Consider the following 20614-nt stretch of genomic DNA (forward strand, 5'->3'; position numbering starts at 1 on the left):
TGCTGATCTACGTCGCTAATTGGTCTACTATCATTTATTGGATTAGAGGTGTTCTCATATTTACTTTGGGTATTAGCAAATTAGAAAAAAAATGTATTATTCTTGCTTATTATTCCTATTTGGAATATTCTACATCTACATATGGCGCTGCTTAAACTAAATTTTATATGTATGCAAATTTTCATTCTGTTCAAGACAATTTGCCGCAATATTAGTAGTAGGTGTAGAGACGAACTCTCTAGCGTTTGTTGCTCTCAGTTCGAGTCCGAGTCCAAATTTTTGTTAGGATTAAATTGAGGTTGCCATTGCACTGAGTGTATTTGAATTGACCTTGATTTCAGTAAATCGCTGAGTTTGATTCTAAACTTTACTCGAAGTTGACTATACTTGCTTTAAGTGAAGTGTCGGATTTGAATTCAAATTTTAAACAGAATTCATTTGAGATTGCTATGGAACTGATTACCTTTGACTTGACCGCGATTTCAGGACATCGTTGATTTTGAACTTCGACTTCACCCGGTGCTAATTTGCTCTTTACTTTATTTATATGGACTTTATATCAACTTGAGTTGAGTTTGATTTTAGCTTCATCCTCGGCCTTGCCTTAAATTATAGGTGAAAACGATTTATTTACATATATTATATTATTTATTATTATTACTGACTATGAATGCATGCCTCTTGGAAGAGAGAAATCCCACAGTGACATTGATTTAATTCAGCAGTTGCGTCTTCGTTTTGGAACCAAATGCCGTCGATGTTGCTTGCCTAACATTATACTTATATATATATTGGCGCTAACAACCTTTTTGGGTGTTTTTCCAAACCTTACTGAACAGCTTGCCATTCTTAGTTGTAGTTAGTGCCGATATCGATAATTCTCATGTAGCTATAAATATACCCGATGAGAAAAATAGATAGTAATAAAAAAATATAATATTACTAAAAAAATAAATAAAAATAAAAGCTAAAAAAATTTACTCTATGCTTTTGTTATGAAAGATATTTTACATATTTCTGTGTACTTCGAGGAATTAAACATTTTTGGTTTTGTCATTTAAAGGCAATAACTTCGTTTGATTTTTGACCCTTCCAGTTCTTGATAGACGAACAAATAATGTGGGAAAACATTATGAACGCAAATTTAAGCCTAGTGTGGTCAAAGTCACTTTGCTTATTGTAATACAAAATGAAACTTTTACAGGAAACTGAAGACGTGTGTATTGAAATGGCACACCCGTTGGAATCATTGGTATACGTGGAATTTACGCTGTTTGTCTAACTACTCAACCTGTGAGAGTAATACATTCGAAAATATTGCTATGCAATTGCTTTTTTCAGATAGAAATAAAGAGAGGAAGGTATGTTTATATGCCAGCAATGCTTTTGTTTTGTATGAATGTGCCTAAATTGAAAACAAAAGCAAAAATGACAGAAAAAAAAACTGATTCTAACTATTTGTGAGTTGCGTTTGATCAATTTTGTTTAAATAAATGTGTGTGTTAGATGCTCATATTCTACAACTTCCAACTTCAATCGGATGCATATAATTATATTATTATTATGGTGAACACAAGTAAGAAAGGTGCTATACAACTTTTATTCATACATTCTAACCTAAAAATAAATATAAGGAACTTGCACAGATGTCGGAGATGTAAAAAAACGAACTCTCATCATGAGAGATGTGGCCGAATCCGGGTATCTGTATTTGAAGCAAGCGTCTCGGTATAAAACTGCGAGATGACAGGTAGAACTGGATGCCTCGGGATGCTTTCACCTGTGTTTTCCCCACCGACGTCAGTGGGGATGCGCAGGATTGGTAGCCCAGCCATAAATCCTGCATACCAAAGAAACGGAAATTGTTTGTAGAAGAACATAATTTGCTGTAAAATTTTATGTAATTTCAGATAACTGGGTTTCAATTTTAGAAAAACTTTGATTTTCAGAAAGGCATTTGCGCTATTCTACAATATTTTTTTTTAATTTTTTTATTATGTTATTGTATTATAATTAATGGAGACAGCAATCATTTGGCTTTATATATTTACAATTTGTGAAATTAAAATGTAAAACGCCGACTTAGTATACCGGATTTGACCAAAAATGGTGCGCTTAAGCCAGTTTGTTATTTTCTAAACGAATCTTGTTAGATTTTAATTAAACACTGCCAGCGTATCGATTATTGATTGTTTGTTTATTGACAAGCAAATTTGTTGTGCCGTTCAATTTTGAGCAGTAACCACATCTGACCATATATGTGAGCAGTGAATGAAGTGAATTAGATTGTTACTTCAAATTCGTATAATGATTGCCAAGACAGATGAGTATTAGTGAAGAACTTTCAAAAAAATTTTAATGAAAAATGTTTTGTTTTTACCATTAATGGCAGCGCTTTGAACGCGAAGAAGAGTAAATTTAAGATGGCACCACAAACTGCTAAATATATTAGTGAAGTAAGTAGATGGATATGTGGCTGAGTTTGTACTAACAAATGATAGGTAGCGAGGCAATTAAAGTTTTTTTTTTTGTATTATTTGAATGCTAAAATATAAAATTATTTGAAAGGCAAGCAGGAATGGCAAACAGTGTTTAGATAATAAATGAGGGAAGCTATCAATTTTGACAAACACTAAAAATAAACAATAGAATCTGTGGTAAACAATACGATGCTAGGGGCAGCAGGTAAAAGGCAAATCCATTATATGCGAAAATAGAAAAAAATTCAAGTATACGCGTACATACAAACATACTATTTAATAAGTCTAAAAATAAAAACGTAAACAAAAAAGAGAATGTCTTTTGCGTTCTTCATCAAAACCAAAAAAAAAAGGCAACAAACAGATCAAAAGGCGATTAACGAGCCAACTTAATCAAAGCCATAATCACTGACAGCGATTGTGATGAGAGTTGGCGTGATGGACATTAATTTAATAAAGATTAATAAGATTTCAAGTGTTGATCAAAAAAATTATAATAAGTGGCTAGCTGAGTTGACTTAGCGCAGGCAGAAAGTGCGAGTGATCGCATAAGACTCAGTGCCTGCTTATAAATGACATAAATGTATGTTTGTATGTATGCATATACACTTATAAGTCTGATTAGGTGTACCATGTATAATTTTCGCAAATACTCCAACTTTCCTCATTCAATGTTACTTTTGCCTTACAGCTCATAGTTAATTATTTATTTTTGGTATTAACATTCCTTGGAATTATATCTTAGCTAATATTATCAACACACACATACATACGCATACATGTATAGCGACATTTTTAATTGCGAAGTAATTACACTGTAACATTAAAAGTGCATATCGGATTTACTAAGCACGTTAGGGAATGGTAGTTAACCATAAAAAAGTGAATAAATGAATGAATGATTCTCCTGTTTATTAAATGACAGACGAACTAAGGAATAATGATTTATTGAAAATTGTTATTACCGTTATAACTACTTGCAAGTGATAATGCATTTGGCATGCTGGCAGAATAAGCAAATTGAATTGATTTGAAAAATTCTAAAAACAATCTTTTTCTTACAAGTAGCAGCCCCTGAGTTGTTCAAACTGTTATTTCATATTCTTTTTATTTACTATTTGGTTGACTTGAAGTGATTGCAGACACTGATTACTTTTATTATCTTTTAGTTTTTATACACGAAATCTATACGAGAATGTAAAAAGAAACGATGGTGTTAATAAATGTGCCTGTATAGATTTACATTTTTTTCGATTTGGTGCATACATCATGACTTGGCAAAGGTGTTGGTTAATATTATTTGTTGTCGCTTTTTAATGTAAAACATATCTACACACTTCGCAATAGATGAAGCATCATTTGTTACTCAGTACAACAACAAAAAACTCCAAGAGGTTTGAAAAGTCTATGCTGGTACACTTTAATTCTTGGGTCATTTCGAACAATTTTTTTGTCTGGCTTTGGTGTTTTTACATAATATATAAAAATATTCTTATAAAACCCGTAAATATGTGTCAATGAGTATCATCTTATGTTCATTGGAGTGTATTTAAAATCATTAAAAAGTAATTTCGTTCAAGCAGGAAAAAAATTTCCCACCAAATGGTGCTTTACAATGCGCTATATAAAACGTAAGGAAGTGCTAAATTCGATCCGGACCGAACTTTATATATCTACTGCAGGGACTTACCGTTTTCAGTCGACTTCGAAAGGCAGATAGTTTTTATGGGGAGCTTTTTCGTGGCCGCTACGGCGGCGGGCTGTTGACTGTTAATTGTGATTAATTTGAAATCAAACAAGCTCTTAAGGAAAGAGAAATATAGTATAGCTTATAATATCAGACGGACGGACGGAAATTTAGTTTTAACATGTGAAAAGTGGGCAAGGTTTTTGTCCGCTTTCAATAATATGGGATAGAGGCCAGATTGAGTCTTGTCATCTAGCATAGCTCGATTTCGCAACCCATCTGCTATGTGCCACTTCGATGAAAATCGATTTCAAGCAGTACTTACTAGAAGATTGTGATGTGACTACTGTTTCAACGGAGTTTTTCTCGAATAATTCAGCACTTTCCTTCACTACTTCACCTGTCACGTAGCTCCTAGTGTTAGCCCAGTTGCAGGCCAGTAAGATAGATTAGCAGGTTTGCCTATACCAGAAAAATTGTGAGAGTAACTTCGGGCTCCGCGTCACCTAGAATACTACAGCAGAATTCCGCCCGCTTATTTCGCTCGTATTTATACGCTCGTCCGATCTGTAGCTGTTTATACGGCAACGAAGTATATTACATAAGTTGAGACTGGGTTGACTTTTTTCGTATATCACTAACACAATCGCAGTTTTTCCGTAAAGAAACCACTGTCATCAATCAGGTGATTCCTGCAAAATCGCAAAGAGCCGGTTAACGGCTTGATGTTGATCACACCTCTAGATCCGTACATCGTGCGTGACAGGAATCATATTACACGTTTGCGCTATATTTCAAAAACAGCTCTATTTGAACTCTACTCCATTCTACGGCTCTATATATTTTTTTTTTCCTTGTTCACTCCTCTCGGGAGCATAGAGCCTCGATAAGACTCTTCCATTGTACGCGGTTCTGTACTGTTGTTATTGCAACGTCCCATGAGATGTCGGCATCTGCTAATTCGAGTCATAGTATTCATGTGCATGATATAATTTTAGAAATTGATGGATTGGTGAATTATTTTAGCTAGTATCCAAAATCTGTTAAATTTTAATAAAATTTACCAGAAAAACACAATATTTGAATTGACCATCCAAAATGTAATACGTATTTAATTTAGATTTAAAAACGAGCTGGCTCTTAAGCCCTACACTATAATTAGTGGCACTTGATCAACAATAATATATTTAATTTTTTGGCAAAAATTTGTACTGGTATTGAAATTTATATCAAACTTCTCAACCATGCCTTTATCGTTCATTAACCTATTGGTTACATTAAGAAACTCAAACATTCCCCTGCTATTGTTTATATTACATCCACGATATAGAACCGGATGGCGTACCCAACGCCGTTGCATAGCTTTTATAATGTCAAATGGCGCTGTTAAGCCTCTAATTTAATATGTTTCATGTATGCTAATTTATACATATAATCCAGTTTGTTGTATGGGATTTTGCCATTTTTAGTAGCGCGTAAGTATTTGTGATCAGCTTTAGAATATTTGAATCACGCTAGATACAAAGAATTAGACTAAAAAATAATGTGAGTTCTCGTTGACTAATCGATAATGGGCATGAAGGCGAAGTACTGATTTTTTTAAATTTTGTATGAAAATATATAGTTATAACTGCGGTTAAATGTGTAGGTGTATATTTGAATTTTTTTTTTTGTTTTATGTGGATTTAAAATATTTTATATATTTTATTTAACCTAGCAGCTGGCTTTTTGCTTTATATGTATATTTATATGAACATATATTTAGTATTAAGATACGCTTCATAAAACGTGCAAGGGGGGACCACAGTATTTTTATTATCTAGTATTTTTTTATTGTCGTCATCAGCTGGAGCAGCGATTCTGCATATGAAAAATAGGTCTTTTCCTTTAACTAAAGGCTATTAGTTTACACAAATTTCCTCCTGTTCCGTTTTTACAGTTACATATCCGATCCGAACAGGGCTCTTTATATATTAAGTAAAAAAAAATATTAATGCGAGATGTTATGAACAATTTTTGAATTTGATATACAGTATTGGTCCAGCATCGTCGTGCCATGAAGTAAGATTTGTATTTCGAAAATTAGTTTCAAGCTAAGGTCTGCAATTGATTTTCGTGTTAAACTTGGTAAATATTTTGCCAAATTCATCAAATAATTCAAAAAGCATGCCGTCATAATCTCGAAAAACGCACACAAATTTGGAAGTGTCACAAGCGATTTCAATCGGGTGGAAAAATGCTTAGTGATGTTGTGGGTTGAACAAGTCGACATAAATTTTGAACCAAAATCCGGATTTGTAACATTTTTGCCAAAGTTTATACATACCGAATTCGAAATTATATATAAACTAGAATGCGTTGAATTAAGGCTCTGCGTTTTACTGCATATTTCGAACATTTTTTCTGAAAGCTAATAAAATTTTGCTCGCCCGTGATATTCAAAGGACTAGATTACTTACAGAAAACATTGAAAAAGTGTGTAATTTTATTAAAAATTATGTTAAATAATATTAAAATAATAATAAGAAATTGTCTGTGAAAAACAATTAAATGGAATTGAGAATGCTGAAGATGAGACTGCTGCGCATTTTGACGGTACTTCTGGGTATACCAGAGATTATTTCAAGTTTTGTGCCACTTAAGTTTAGGGACGATCAAAAAATCTATTGAACAGAGCACTGAGAGGGCGTCATTGAATGCACTTCTAAAGGTTTCAATTTCACCGATCAATGTAGGGTTTCAACCCATGACTATTACACTAGCTTAAGCGAAAAAATTACTTCGTTAAAAAAGTGTTTTTTAGGTCGCTGAACACGAAAACGAGTTTAATTTTTTTTTTTTTTTTCAAGGAAGGAAGCGTTTTTGTGATATAGGCAAAAAAAGGAAAATATAGAAAACAAAATTTAATAACAAAAATTTTCTGCCTAGGGGCACCAAATCCGACAAAAAATGTTAAAGCAAGGACATGAAATTAAAACGGTAAATTTGAATTTTTGTCAAATACAATCTTTACAACCGAAGAAACTAAAAGAAATGAATAATTTTTTGGTAGAGATATTCAACTTCGAATTAATGGAACTCATTTCTGGATTCAACGATTCCAAAGTGTTCACTTTGCAAACACTCTTTGAACCATAGCACTTTTTAAGAAAATACTAGGGTGCCAGTGTTATTTATTCCCGTAATTGTGTTTGATGATGTGATCAACATCGTGAAAAACATGCTTAAAAAAGATACGGAGGGGACGTTTAAACACTTGAAAAAGTGTGCACAATTTTGTACACTTCTAAATCTGCTCGCTTGAGTTTTGCGCTGCTCCGAGCTCGTTTGTGAATTAAGTGATACAGTTGTCTTGAACTTTTGCATTAATTTTAGCTACCACGCTTCATTATTTCTGCTGCTGTTTTGCATTTGTCGGATTTTATATACTTGTGGGCGATTTAACAATATTCAAATAGTTGTATACAAGTTAATTAATACAAAAATATTTCGTTTAAGTTTTTGCTAAAACGACACAGGGCGACTTTATTTCACTCTGCACCATTTCAAATGAGGAAGAGATGATGTTGGTTGATTGCGAAAAGGCTATGAAAAATAAAGAAATTAAAAGTCAGCAAACATAAAAATGAGATAAAGCCACGGAGTAAAAGCAAAAATGATGATGAACAGGGAAACTAAGCAGCCGCCGCTGTCTATATTGTCACCAAGTAGCTGAGCTCGATAAATACCCTCTTCTCATATGCACCTAAATATGTTTGTATGTACATAGGTATGTATAGATGTGCACTTTTTCTTGTATGCATGGGCATGTTTTTGTGCAAACACATTTTTTACGTATAAAAAGGCAGACAACCTGTCGATTAGATAACTCTGACACACACTGGGCTTTCCCTCTGCCAACCGGTGCATCACCCAGTGGTTACCATATATGCTTGTGCATGTGTACGCATGTATGTGTGCATTCCCACATTTAGTGTTATTGTTATTATTATTATTTTTTTAACTTTTCTCCACTGCTTGGAGCGCGGTTAAAGCGATTGATACAAGTTTAAGTGGCGTCTCAATGCGTTGGCTGGCAGCTGCGCATAACAATCAAACTTATTTGCGCGCAAGCATGACTGTATACATATGCGTGTGTAGATGGATGTGTAAAGGAACCGTGTCGCCCTAACAATTGTGGGAGTTTTGTTGTGGTTTTCGCCGGTGGCTGCAAGTTGTTAGTTTGTCAAAATAAAAAAAATAAAAATATTATGTTTTTTCCACTTTACATTTCTCTCATATCATTTCTTTTATATATCCATTAAATTTATTTGCTTTTTTTTTTCTTCACACAATAATTATGTCACCATGCGCTAATACCATTGTTAGCTGAGGGCTTTCGTGATTACATGCCATGTTTTTATGAATAAGATATAGGTTAATACATACAACATTCATAACCAAAACAAAAAATATGATATTTTGGAAATAACCAATGCCCGCGTATGAGCTAATGCGCCCAAAATAGCAGACATATGTGATTTTTCAAATATTTGAAGGTTCCCATTTTTTTGCTTGAACTAATAGTGAAGGAATTACATGAACACTTAGTGGCGCGATAATAAGTTTTAAGCAAATGATGTAAGACTTTTAGGTTGTTTATCGGCTAAGCAGCTCGGCAATTAAAGTTATGGTAGTGCCAAAATATGCACCAGACAATTCTATCACAGAGTACCGACTATCAAAATAAAGGGGAATTAATTGGAAATACTTTTTCTTTGAATATCCAGTGTTTACATTTTAACACTTCCGGAATCAAAACAAAAATATTAGAAAAAGTTAAGATATCTGGATTTAAGATTGGTTATGAAGGATTCAAATCTGTGGCCAAAGTTCACGAATTTTAGATTTCGGATTCAATGTGGCGAATATAATTTTTTCATTCGTTACTTTTGCCGCAAATATTCACGTTGGGTTATTCGACATTGCTGAATGCAATAAGAATAAGATTAAGATATCAAATAAGATAACTAAAAGGATTTTAAACGGTATAGAAAAATTTCTCAATCCAAGGTAAAACTATTATGTACATTTATTTATTTATATAAGAAATGAGATTTTGTCTGTCTCTTGACTTAAACGTCTGTCTCTTATAATATTTACTTTGGAATTTAATAAAATAATCTTGAAAATAAATTATTTTTGTACAATGCAAACTTAAAACCAACAATTTAGAAAATGTTATTACTTAAGTTTAACTATAAATGAAATGTAATATAACTGAAATTAAAATAAACTTAGAGAAAAGTAGAGGAATAGTCAGGCACATACAACATGAGGATTAATAGTCGAAATTAGAAAATATAGTTATTAAAAATAGAAAGACAGAGAAATGGTAACAGTTTAATCACAAACAAATTCATTAAATAGAATTAAAGTAATCGTGTATTACCCCTTTCTAGTTACTCCCTCACAGCATTAATGAAAAGCAACCTTGATGAAGACAAGTAGGAATATTTGGGGACAATCAGATTCTACATTGGTTCATTAATCAGTTTGACGCCTATTAGATGTCATCAATCTTAAGATATTCAAAAATGCTGCATCCTAAAATTTGGGTTTTCCACAAAGAAATATGGTTCTATCTTTCGAGACCATAGACGTAGCGCGTAACATTATTAAACGCGGCATCCATTTTGTGAGATGAAATAGAGTCAAGATATTATATACGAGCTCAGAGTACGTGATGTGTGGCGCAATTAGTGTAAGTTTAATTATAGCTTTCTCCTAGTATCTAATAAGTCTCTAATAGCGTAAACCACACTGACATTCCTCATCTACAATACGTAAAAAAATATGCAACAACAACATTATTTAATGGTCAGAAGATATGCAGAATTTAATTAACATTTAAGACTGTTGCCCTCCTTGTAAAACTTGTAAACAATTTTTTAATTTTTTCCACTATTTCAAAGAATATAATAAATAAAAATACCCATTTTTATATTCTGAGTTCATATAAGCATCTACAAAATTCCCTTACATAAGGTGGAAGGTAATATGTGGGATATATTGTATATGATACATAACTGTCAGAGCCGTTGAAGGGTTAAATATTATATATAATATAAAAGAACCTACAACAGACAGAAACTCAAATACGAGTATATTAAAACTTTTAGCAATTGTCAGAGGTTCTGAAGCTATTTTGAGTGTAAAGGGTGATTAGCATAGCGTGCGTGTACGTGTAAGAGTTGATTGCCTTTGAGTTGAGTTAAAGTTCGGCTAGTTCTATAATTATAGAAGAATTATAGGAATTTTATTGAGCAATTTTTTCAATATGACTTCAATATGACAAATTGACTTATTTGAGGTGTTAAATTTTGGGTTTGCGCTGTGGGGTACTAAAATATTTATAATAAAATTTTATGAAATTTTGTTTGTGGTTCATTTAAATCGCCATATTCCTCTGTTATATGGCTTTATATGACTTTTCTGTCATTTCACGCAAAAGAGACAGAGCAGACCCATCCACTGAGGAGTTAAAGGCTTGAAATGTTCTACGAAAATGTTCCCCGTCCTTTTCTATATTAAACTGCATATTATATATCTAAAATAAAGGGTCCTTCAAAAGTAACGTCTAGATGCTAGTAGTGAATAACTCCTAGACGGTACCTTGTTCTTATGTCACTTTTGACATTAGCCAAATATACAGAAAGTGAAAGAATCTAAATTTTTTTTAAGCATCACATAGTTTCCTATGCGGATTTGCCATAAGATAACGTAAAATATATCTATGCTTACTTCCATCTATCAGAATCCATTGTGTGATCACGTGGTGATGCCAGTTCAAAATAAGAACAAAATGAAAAATAAATATGTCAGCCTCAGCAGATTTGAAAAAGCAGTTGAATGCTACTCAAACTGGTTGTGGTGAAGTAACTTTCCTATATGCAACTCATCCTTTACTAAGGAAGCGCCTTTTAATGAAGTATAGTATAACACTACTTTCATCATATGTCTATCAGAACATGGGAAATGAAGAAATCATAACTTTCAATTTGAGAATGCTGAGCTTCTTTTTTGCCTTTAGTTCTTGGAAAAACGGAGCTGACTACTTTCAACTTGAGCAATAAGAATAAGATTGGTGGTAGACTAGAGGACTTTAAACGATATCACATACACACGCATATAATTATATACTGGATGATAGGTAATTTTGACACATATAAATACTAAGCTTCCATTCTATAGTAGCTAAATAAGTATCGACTTAGTAGGCTTAAATGTAGATATTTTGTAGAAGGAACTGCCTCAGTTTGATATCAGTTTTTTTCTAAAGTCTGAAGTGAACTATAACTCAAGCGTGTAGAACAACTAAGTCGGAATGAAATAAAAAAAGACAATTGCCAAAAAAATGTCCTAGATTTTGTTAGCAGCCAATGAGTTGTGTCGGCGGTTAGCCAAAAACCTGAAATTACTTCACCACCGCGATAAAATTTACGTATAAAATAATCGCTTTTGTTACTATTATTATAGCGTGAAATATTAATTAAGAGTTGCCTAAAAGTGACGTTTAATTGACAACATTCCCAGAGTAAAAAAAGAGTGATTGTTGTTATTCAATCAAAAAAGTTAAATTGTATTTCTTAAATTGTAATCTGATGAAGTGTCGCAAAATAAATAAAACATTAGTTATAACTTTTGTTAGCAATTCATTTTTTTACAATAGTATATGAGCGTAAATAATGCTAATAAAGGGTGTCTAAAAATTCATATTTTCTGATTGCAATTTCTTGTATTTTTCAGCAATTGCGAAAAGTTACATACAGTCTTTTAAAGTATGAGAGACAATTAGCCTGTGATATGAATTAACCTAGAATACCGACCATGATGAATTTATAATCGTTTCCAAACAAGTTCATTTAGTTTTCAGGCAAGCTCTTTTCAGTTCTATATTTCATTGGCTTATTTAGGTATACAAATGATATAAATCAAACTCAGACTTTGCCTTGAAATTCACTCGGAAGAGAATTACAGCACCTGTCCGAAAATTTCGTTTTTTCTCGGAAAAAACATTCCTTCTTCCATGTACCTTCATATGTTCCCAATATATAGGGAACCCAAATAAAGTCTTTTAAAGAAGTCTTCGAAAATCTTCGTGCATTACACGATGCCTTTTTGCTTGCGGCTTTCCTTGCGTATTTTTGACGTTTAAGCAGACAATTTCCTTTGGTCGTTCGTTCGTTGAGCGGGTGCGAAATGTGAAAAAACTGCTCGATTTCGCTGAGCGTGCGTTCATGTCTATCCCGTTGACTTATCTACGTTGTTTGCCACCAAGCCTGCCTTTCCACCACCAAGGGTGAAAAGTTATCGTTTAAATTAGCTTAAAGATTGGTTTTGAAAATTTGAATGTATTTAATTTTTTTTTTCTTTTTCTTACTTTTTTGAAGTGATAGAGAGGCTATATTCTAATTATTTATTAAATATTTTATACCCTGTAAAAATTTTATTTATTGCCGTAATCACTTTGATATACATAAATAAATGCAATTTTTGAACATAACATTTACTTACCTCGCAAGAGTTTTATGAATTCCCACTTTCTGTACAATAAATTTCTTACGTAATGTTAATAAATCTTTCGATGCAAGCAAAATTTGATTTTTTTTAAACACAGTAAGCCGAATGACAATAATCTTTTTCTTTTTACATTTAATTGAAGCTAGTGACACACACACACATATTTTTTAAGATCCTTTGAGAAAAGAAACGAAATTTAGGAAATTTTATTAATTGATATTTTTTATTTGATGAGGCGAAGTAATAAATCATGTTGATTAATTAGCGAAGAAATACATTTAGAAGTAACTTTTTTTTTCAATGAGAAACTTTCTATTGCAGTTTATTTTAATTTGGATTTTAAAAGTATAAACATTTATTTTAAGTTTTTTTTTTGAATTGGAAGTAAAAGTGTTGTATTATTTTTTCGTTTTCGAAAATGTTTTTATTTTATAAGTAGGATTTTAAGCCAAATATTTTTGTGTTTGTTTTGGAGTTTGTTTATTTGATTAGGGAATAAAAGCATTATTATGCTTTTTGTTAACTTTGATCTTCAAGCGTTGTTTGTGCCAATTTGACACAATTTCCAAGTTGAAGTGCATATGTTTTTACTATTTTTCTTCGAATTAGCTAGAAAATATGGCTTTACGTGAAAATCTAATGAAATAATATATGAGCTTTTAATATTATCGGTGGTTTATGCAGTAGATGCCCCTGTAAGGCTGTGTACAAAAAACAAAAAATAATTGCACTAAGAACTCATTCAGAAAGCACAAAATATGATCGATGTTTGAGGGTTAAAATGAAAAATTTTATTCTTATTAAAATTTTAAGGTAAAAAGAACTCTTTTATATACAACATAAAAAAACTTTGTTTAGTTAATTTATTTTATTCTGCGTAAATTCGTACGATCGTATTCAAAATCTGAAATTTTTTTTATTGCGAACTCTTTTAGTGTAATTTAGTTTTCTTAAAAACGAAAATAAAGTTTGGTTTTAGCTCTTAGTGATTTATGAACAAAAATGATTTCTGAATTTTGTTTTTTTAGTTAAATTTCAAAAGTGGTACTTATGTTAAATATATTTGGGCTCTGTTTCTCATACAAGTTCTTTAGATCTAAAATATGCTTGTATTGGATTCCCTGCACAAACTTCTTTTGTTTTCTTTCCGTTCGTTTGGTTGCATACAATTTTTGAAAATCAGGCTAGCTAAAGTTTTTATGTGTTCCTTCAGATTTCCGACTAAGACATAATTTTCAGCTGAAAAAAAATTAGATTTTATTCTTTTGAGCAAATCGAAGCAAAAATAAAGAAATCATAATAAAGAGTTTTGAGTATTTTAATTTCGAACAAAAAAACATATATTTTAGGAACTAAAGAAAGGATTGCATATTTTTTTCATGTTACTCTTCTGATTTGATATTACAAAGTGATTTGAAGTTTTCTGTTTTTGTTGTAAAAAACATACTCTTGTATAAATTAGTAACTTTTCTGATATTTGTGACTTTGAAATAAAAAATATATAAAAATGTGTATATATTTTGAGTATTTTCACAAGATTTGAAAGTAATAACGTTATTAGTTCCTTTCAAGTTTAAATTCAAGAATTGTTTTGTTTTTGTTTACAGTATTTGATATCAAGAAAGGAAAGTGGCTGATTCTGCTAAAAAAAAACGATTTTATGTGTTTGGGTTTTGAAGAAAATTTTTTTTAGCAAATAATTGGTTAATTGGATTTCTTTATTCGTCAATTGCTTCGGTTATGAACTACATACTTGTAATTTATTTACAATAAATATGTATGTACCTCCATACGTTTGCTTATTCTGCACTATATAAAACTACTATTGAAACTTATTTCTTGGAAATAAAAAAATCATCAGCTTCTTAAAAAAAGACCTAAATCTACGAAGATATTCAATAAAAAGAACAAAAAAATATTCCTTGAAGAGGCAACCCCAAATTCAGTTAAGTCCCAAATGCACTTCAAAACTCTCACAAATCCGCAACAAACTCGAAAATCCCCAAAATGCAATGAATACACACGCGACCAGCAGCAACAAAGTGAAATAAAAAATTTTAAGGTTTACTTGCACGCCAAAGGCACCAAAATGAGCAGACGAACGAAGACGAGCATTTGCAAAAATGCAAAAAACAACAATAATAACAACAAAGCAAAAATTTAGCAGCCAGACGGCCGTGACTGCGATGGACAAGTGAACCGACAGCAGCGGCCACAACAACAGTAAAACGAAGAGGCATGGATGCGGCTAATAACGCTGTTGTTGCTATTGGTGCTGCTTCAGTGGCGAATATTAGTGCCGTCGTCGCCACTGCCGCTGCGGCTGTTGCTGCTGATCTTATGCAATTTTTTGCGATTTCTTCTTTGCTTATTGTTATCTTTTTTACAAACTATTGGTGTACTCGCTACTTATCGCATGCACTTTTTTCGTTTCGTTTGTGTATTTTCTTTGTAATGCAGTCTAGGAAAATGAAGGAAAAAAGTTGGTATATATATTGTTTTGTTTGTAAAGTTCATTTAAGTTTGCCACAGATGTGGCAAAATGTGCAAAAAGCAGACGTTTGCTTATGTTGGCGCGTAGTTGTATTGTTCATTTTTGCAAATTTTCACAATTTTATATGCTCTCTTAATTGTTCCCCGATTTCCGTCTACTAATACTTATATGCATACACATAAATGTGTGCTTCTATGTATGTATGTGAATTTATGCAAGCTACTTGGGTGCTCTGCTCTGCTGACCAAGATTCGCGTGCGCATGCGCTACTCGCTAAAGTGAAAATCAGCTAAAGGAATGAAAAACAAAAAAGTAAAATAAGCCGCTGTTTTTAATGCCCAAATTCAAGTTCATTTTGTGCAGTCAAAGTATTGTGAAATCATATGTGAGTTTGGGAAAAGTTTTGCTTTTACCGATGTTAATAGTGCGAAAATCCATTAAAAGGAACTTGATACGAAAATTAGGTATCTTAATGTGTGTCGAGTGGGAAAATTAGAGAAATATTAAAAAATTTACTATTCGACATACTACTGCAATTTTCTATCAAATTTTATTAGCCCGTGTGGGCTTATGACATATGAATGTATAATCGAAAATACATATATCCATGTAGGTGTGTATGATATATAGATACACATATTGCTATAAGCATTTCTCAAATGGATGCAAATTCAGTAATGAGTAATTATAAAAAAATGGTAGTCGGCAATTAGTGGATAGTAATACTATCAAAAGTTAAATACCACTAAAAAAGTTTAATACAAATTTATTCAGAAAAAAAATAAATATATTTTTTCATATTTTTCGCGAAATAGTAAACATGAATTTAATAAAAATTGAGTAAAAATAATTAAATTTTAACTTTTCTAATTTGGCATGATTTTTCCTGATTAAAAATAGTTAAATTTTAAAATTTCTTGTAATGATTTTTTCTCGAAATAGTAGATTTTTTAAGTATTTAATTTAACGAAAATTGATTCAAAAGAATTAAATTTGAACTTTTCTAGTTTGGACTGATTTTTTCTCGAAATAGTGGATTTTTGAATACTAATTAAAGATATTTAAATTTTAGAGACAATATATTCAAGACTATAGAATTGTGTTTTGATATCTTCAATTTTTACTTTTACTTTTCAATTTTATTAAAGAGTGTTAGGAACACTTTTGTAAATAACAAATGTTTACGCCCTACTAAAAAAAGAGTAATGAAAATTTTAAAAGTAATTGTATCGTATATATCCATTTGTGGAACAACATCAAGACGCACACCAGGAGGAGGAGCTCGGCCAAACACCTAACAGAAGTGTACGCGCCAATTATATTTTTTTTATCGTATATAATACATTTTTTTAAATAATAACTTTTAAACAAATATAGTTATTCAGCCTCTCGACAAAAAATTTAGTTATTTTAATGTGAAAAACCCTTTTTTGCAGGAATGTTGTGTAAAAATAATTATTTTGAAACTTTTTCAAAGCAATTTGTTTTTGTTAGCTCTTGGTTTTGGATTTTTAAAAAATATGTTTTCTTGTTTTCCAACAAAATTACTTAGCTTTGTTTGAATGTTTATAATTTTATTGAAATTAATTTAAAAATAATTTCTTTGATTCAAACGCAATTCAGCCTTGTCAGAATAGTTCAAGTCAAAGCATTTGTTTTATTTTTTCAAAATCTCTGTAAGGCAGACACATTTTTACTAATAATTTTATTCTAATAGCTTTTGATTTGCTTTATTTAGTTAGTCTGCTTAAGTTTGAATGAAATTATTTCTTTATAAGTTGTAACAATTTCGTTTTGGTGCAAATTGTAATATTTAGAAAAAACAAAAAACAAAAAAAAATTCTTTCAATGGATTTTCGTTCTCAAAATTTTTAGTCAGTCTCACAAATAAAGATTAAACTATTAATTGCAATAAATTTTGAGATGCACGCTTTACTCGACCTTTTTTGTATTTAAATAATAATAAAAGACATTGCAAGAAAAAAGTTTTTTCTTTTGTTAAAAAAAACCAAAAAAATTCTTCAACAATTTTCAATAACAAATAGTTAGATCTTTTGTTTATTTTTATATTTATATATAAATTCATAAGTTTTTAATAAAGGTTCATACTACAATGAGTGCTTAAAAAAATGTATATGTTAAGCTAAATTGGGGACATCATTCTAAGAAATACTTCCTTTTGGAATTAGACACTTTTTGCTGTTAAACAAAAATAATTTAGCATTTTATAAAACAAAATTATTTCTTGGAGGTAACGCGCATTCCGAGTTTTCTTTTGTTTTGTTTTTTTTACTTCTTAGCAATTTTTATGTAACTCTTTGAGCTAACTTGAATTAAGTTCTGATGAAAAATACAAATATACATATTTTCTTTCAAAAAAAACTCACCAACTGATTTTGGATATTAGTTTCAACAATTGCTTTGGGTACTTGGAAAAATCTCATTAATTATCTTTTAAAAAAGTTTTATAATTATTGCATTATGGCATTAAAATTATATTTAAGTATAAGTTGTGTTAAAGATATTTATTGAAAAAAAGACTTTCTCACATAACTTTGTATAAATTTTCATTAACAAAGGCAAACAAATTTCATTCTCTTTTTAACAAAATTACCGAACTAATATTTAATAACATTAAAATTATATTTCCATAATTTTATTATTATTTATTTTATATTTATAAAAAATTGTAATTATTTACACGAAGAAATTATTTGAGGTGTAGGTAGTATTCGAGGAACTAATCGTTCTGCCGCTGAAAAATATTTTTTGTTATTCTGTTTTAGACTAATTGATTTTGATATCGCATCTAGCAAAAAATATTATGAGCAATTTTATAATTTCTTTAATTCATATTTCTAACTAGAAAATAATTATTAACTTATTTTTAACAACTGATTTTTGATATTTTTTAAGCAACATTAAGTACTAACACCTTTTTCAGGAAGAGTTAAATAATTGCGAAATCAAACGTTTGCAATTTTTATATTTTTTTACTTAGTTTTTATGCATATTCATACTCTTTGATTTTCAAATGTGTTTAGTTTTTATATTACTTAATACAGTTTTTACAAAAATCAAATAAAAGCATACAACTGTATAATATTTAATTTTTTAAGGATTTTGAGTTAAAAGTTTGATCAATACTTCTTCTAATTTACGACAGTCTGCACAAATCTGTCAGACATATTCCGTACGTCTGCCAAATCAATAACCTATTATGCACGTAATAAGGTTTTTCCTAACTGTAAGAAAAAAACAAACAAACAAAAAAAGTCCAATACTACTAAACTTTCCACTTTCAGCAAATATTAAACACTTAAAATCTCTGTTTACTCACAAACAGATAAAAAATGTTTTATATTTTTTGTTTTTTTTTTCTGAGTATTTTCATATAATTCGCTTGCATTTCCTACAAGTCAATAACCAAAATATGGCAATTTGCTTCTTCCCTTATACGCTTTTCTTTAGTGCCATATACTTCACTTTGCACTCTGCACTCGTGCGAGCGCATCTTTAACAAAATATGCACTTCAATACTCGACGAGTTTTTTTCGGTGAGTTTTGTCATTCGTTTGTTGTATTTTATTTTGTTTTTCTTTTTTGTTTACTGTTTTTTTTTTGTTGCTTTGATTTTGACTGCTTTGCTTTTTCTTCTTTTTTCCACAATTTTTTGCAGCACACAAGTTCGCACTTTCGATTTCGTTCACATGCGCGCATCGTTTATTGCGTTTATTTCTTATTTACTTTTGGAAATATTTTAAATTTCCTTAACCTTATTTGCTTCAATGCACCAGAAAAGTTGTTTAATTTTTTCTTATTGTGAATTGAATTTTTCGCTTTGTTATTTTATTTTTAACTTCATTTTGCAAAAATCGTAAAAAAAATTATCACTTCGAAGTTCAAATTCACCTCAGCGCTCGGCTCCAAGTAGTTTGGCGCTGCCGTTGGAGACTTAGCGCGCAGCCCGTTCACACAGACGTTAAGCAGAGAAATACTGCCGGATCCGCGTTCGTCAACCCGATCGACACGAACACTGAAAAAGAACTAAAGCCACTGTGATCGCTTGGTAACGCTGCTCAGCTTCGCTGCCACGCCAATGAGCAAACACAAAAGGAAAACGAAGAAGACCAGTCTGAGTGCGAACAGACATCGCATCGCCTCAGCTGTTTTTGGGCCCCATTTACTTGACCATAATCGCTTTGTTGTTGGCCACTTACAAAGCTGTTGCTGTTGCTATTGCTGTTCTTCCTCAAGTGATTTTGGTTCGGTGTTCGAGGTATGAAAGTGTTGAGCGGCAAGAAAACTTAATTGATGTTGGCGAACAGCTGAGTGTTCATAAGCGATCAAGCGTTCGCACCTGCCCAATTTCCTTTGTTGCTGTTGTTGTGGCAACATGTTTGGGCTCGTAATAGCACTACCCAGTGCACACGACTAAAAAGCCAGCGATTTACAAACTTTTCTTTATTTTACAAGTTGTCGCTATTTTTTATTTTATTTGCTTTTAAAATTTTCTCAAGTCAGACTGACTTTGCAATAATTGTCGACTCTCCAATCGCTATGAGGTCTCTTAACGACCTTGACTTCCTTAATCATCTCAATTATTGTACCATACGTTTGTTTACGTTTTTATATATTTTATTTGCTTGATGGAAATTTTTACGGAAGCATTACCAGGCGCTTTTTATTATTTGTTTGAGTTAATACTTTTTATTTTAGTTGCTCCAACTTCTTATTTCTTTTTGATTGTATATCCTCAGCTTTTTAACTGACAATGGGTAATGGTCAAATGACCATTTAGTAATTGTTATTGCTTTGCACTACAATTCGCAATACAGCTTAGCATTAGGCGGGAAAAATTTCGAGCACAAACAAAATACAGGTTGGCATTAATGGTTAGAAGTAGTTTACTATTCTAAGAAATATTGTTAGGTAGTGCTCGTATGTGCAAGACTTTAATTTTAATAGGACGTGTTTATAAAAAATAAATAGAATGATACTTGATTTCCGCGGATCGTTTTATTCATAACGTCTCGTTCATATTTGAGCAGAAGGTACATAAATGCTTACATAAATGTCTCGTATCTCTGTGTTGGCAAATTTATGTCAGTAATGTTCTGTAAAGTACTGTATATGAAGTTTTATATGCTTATATTGTATATGAATGTTCTATATACAACAACAATATTCATTACATTAGATATTTCATAGATAAACATGTTTAAGCTGACCGCGAAAGATTTTTGTTTTGGTAACACATTTTTACATCCCTTCTATTTATGCAAGCAAACCAACACTTCTTCCTCTTAGGTTCCACTGTGCATATTTTCTTCAAAACTGGAAACCTATCGACTATCACATCTCCCTATGTTCACCTCTGTTTGAAGGTTA

General features: G+C 31.3%; 1 protein-coding gene across 1 annotated transcript in view; it reads right to left on the minus strand.

Annotated features, from left to right (window-relative positions):
* LOC128868855 (uncharacterized) overlaps positions 1–19280 on the minus strand; it is a 218410-nt gene extending 199130 nt beyond the window's left edge. Inside the window, exons 1-2 of the mRNA XM_054111401.1 lie at positions 19136–19280; positions 12724–12904 (exon numbers count right to left, since the gene is read on the minus strand). The gene's annotated coding sequence lies outside the window, so the exon portion shown is untranslated. The remainder of the gene's footprint in view (positions 1–12723; positions 12905–19135) is intronic.
* Between the last annotated feature and the right edge of the window lie 1334 nt (positions 19281–20614).

This window comes from Anastrepha ludens, chromosome 6 (genome assembly GCF_028408465.1).
Source record: "Anastrepha ludens isolate Willacy chromosome 6, idAnaLude1.1, whole genome shotgun sequence".
Lineage (NCBI taxonomy): Eukaryota > Metazoa > Arthropoda > Insecta > Diptera > Tephritidae > Anastrepha > Anastrepha ludens.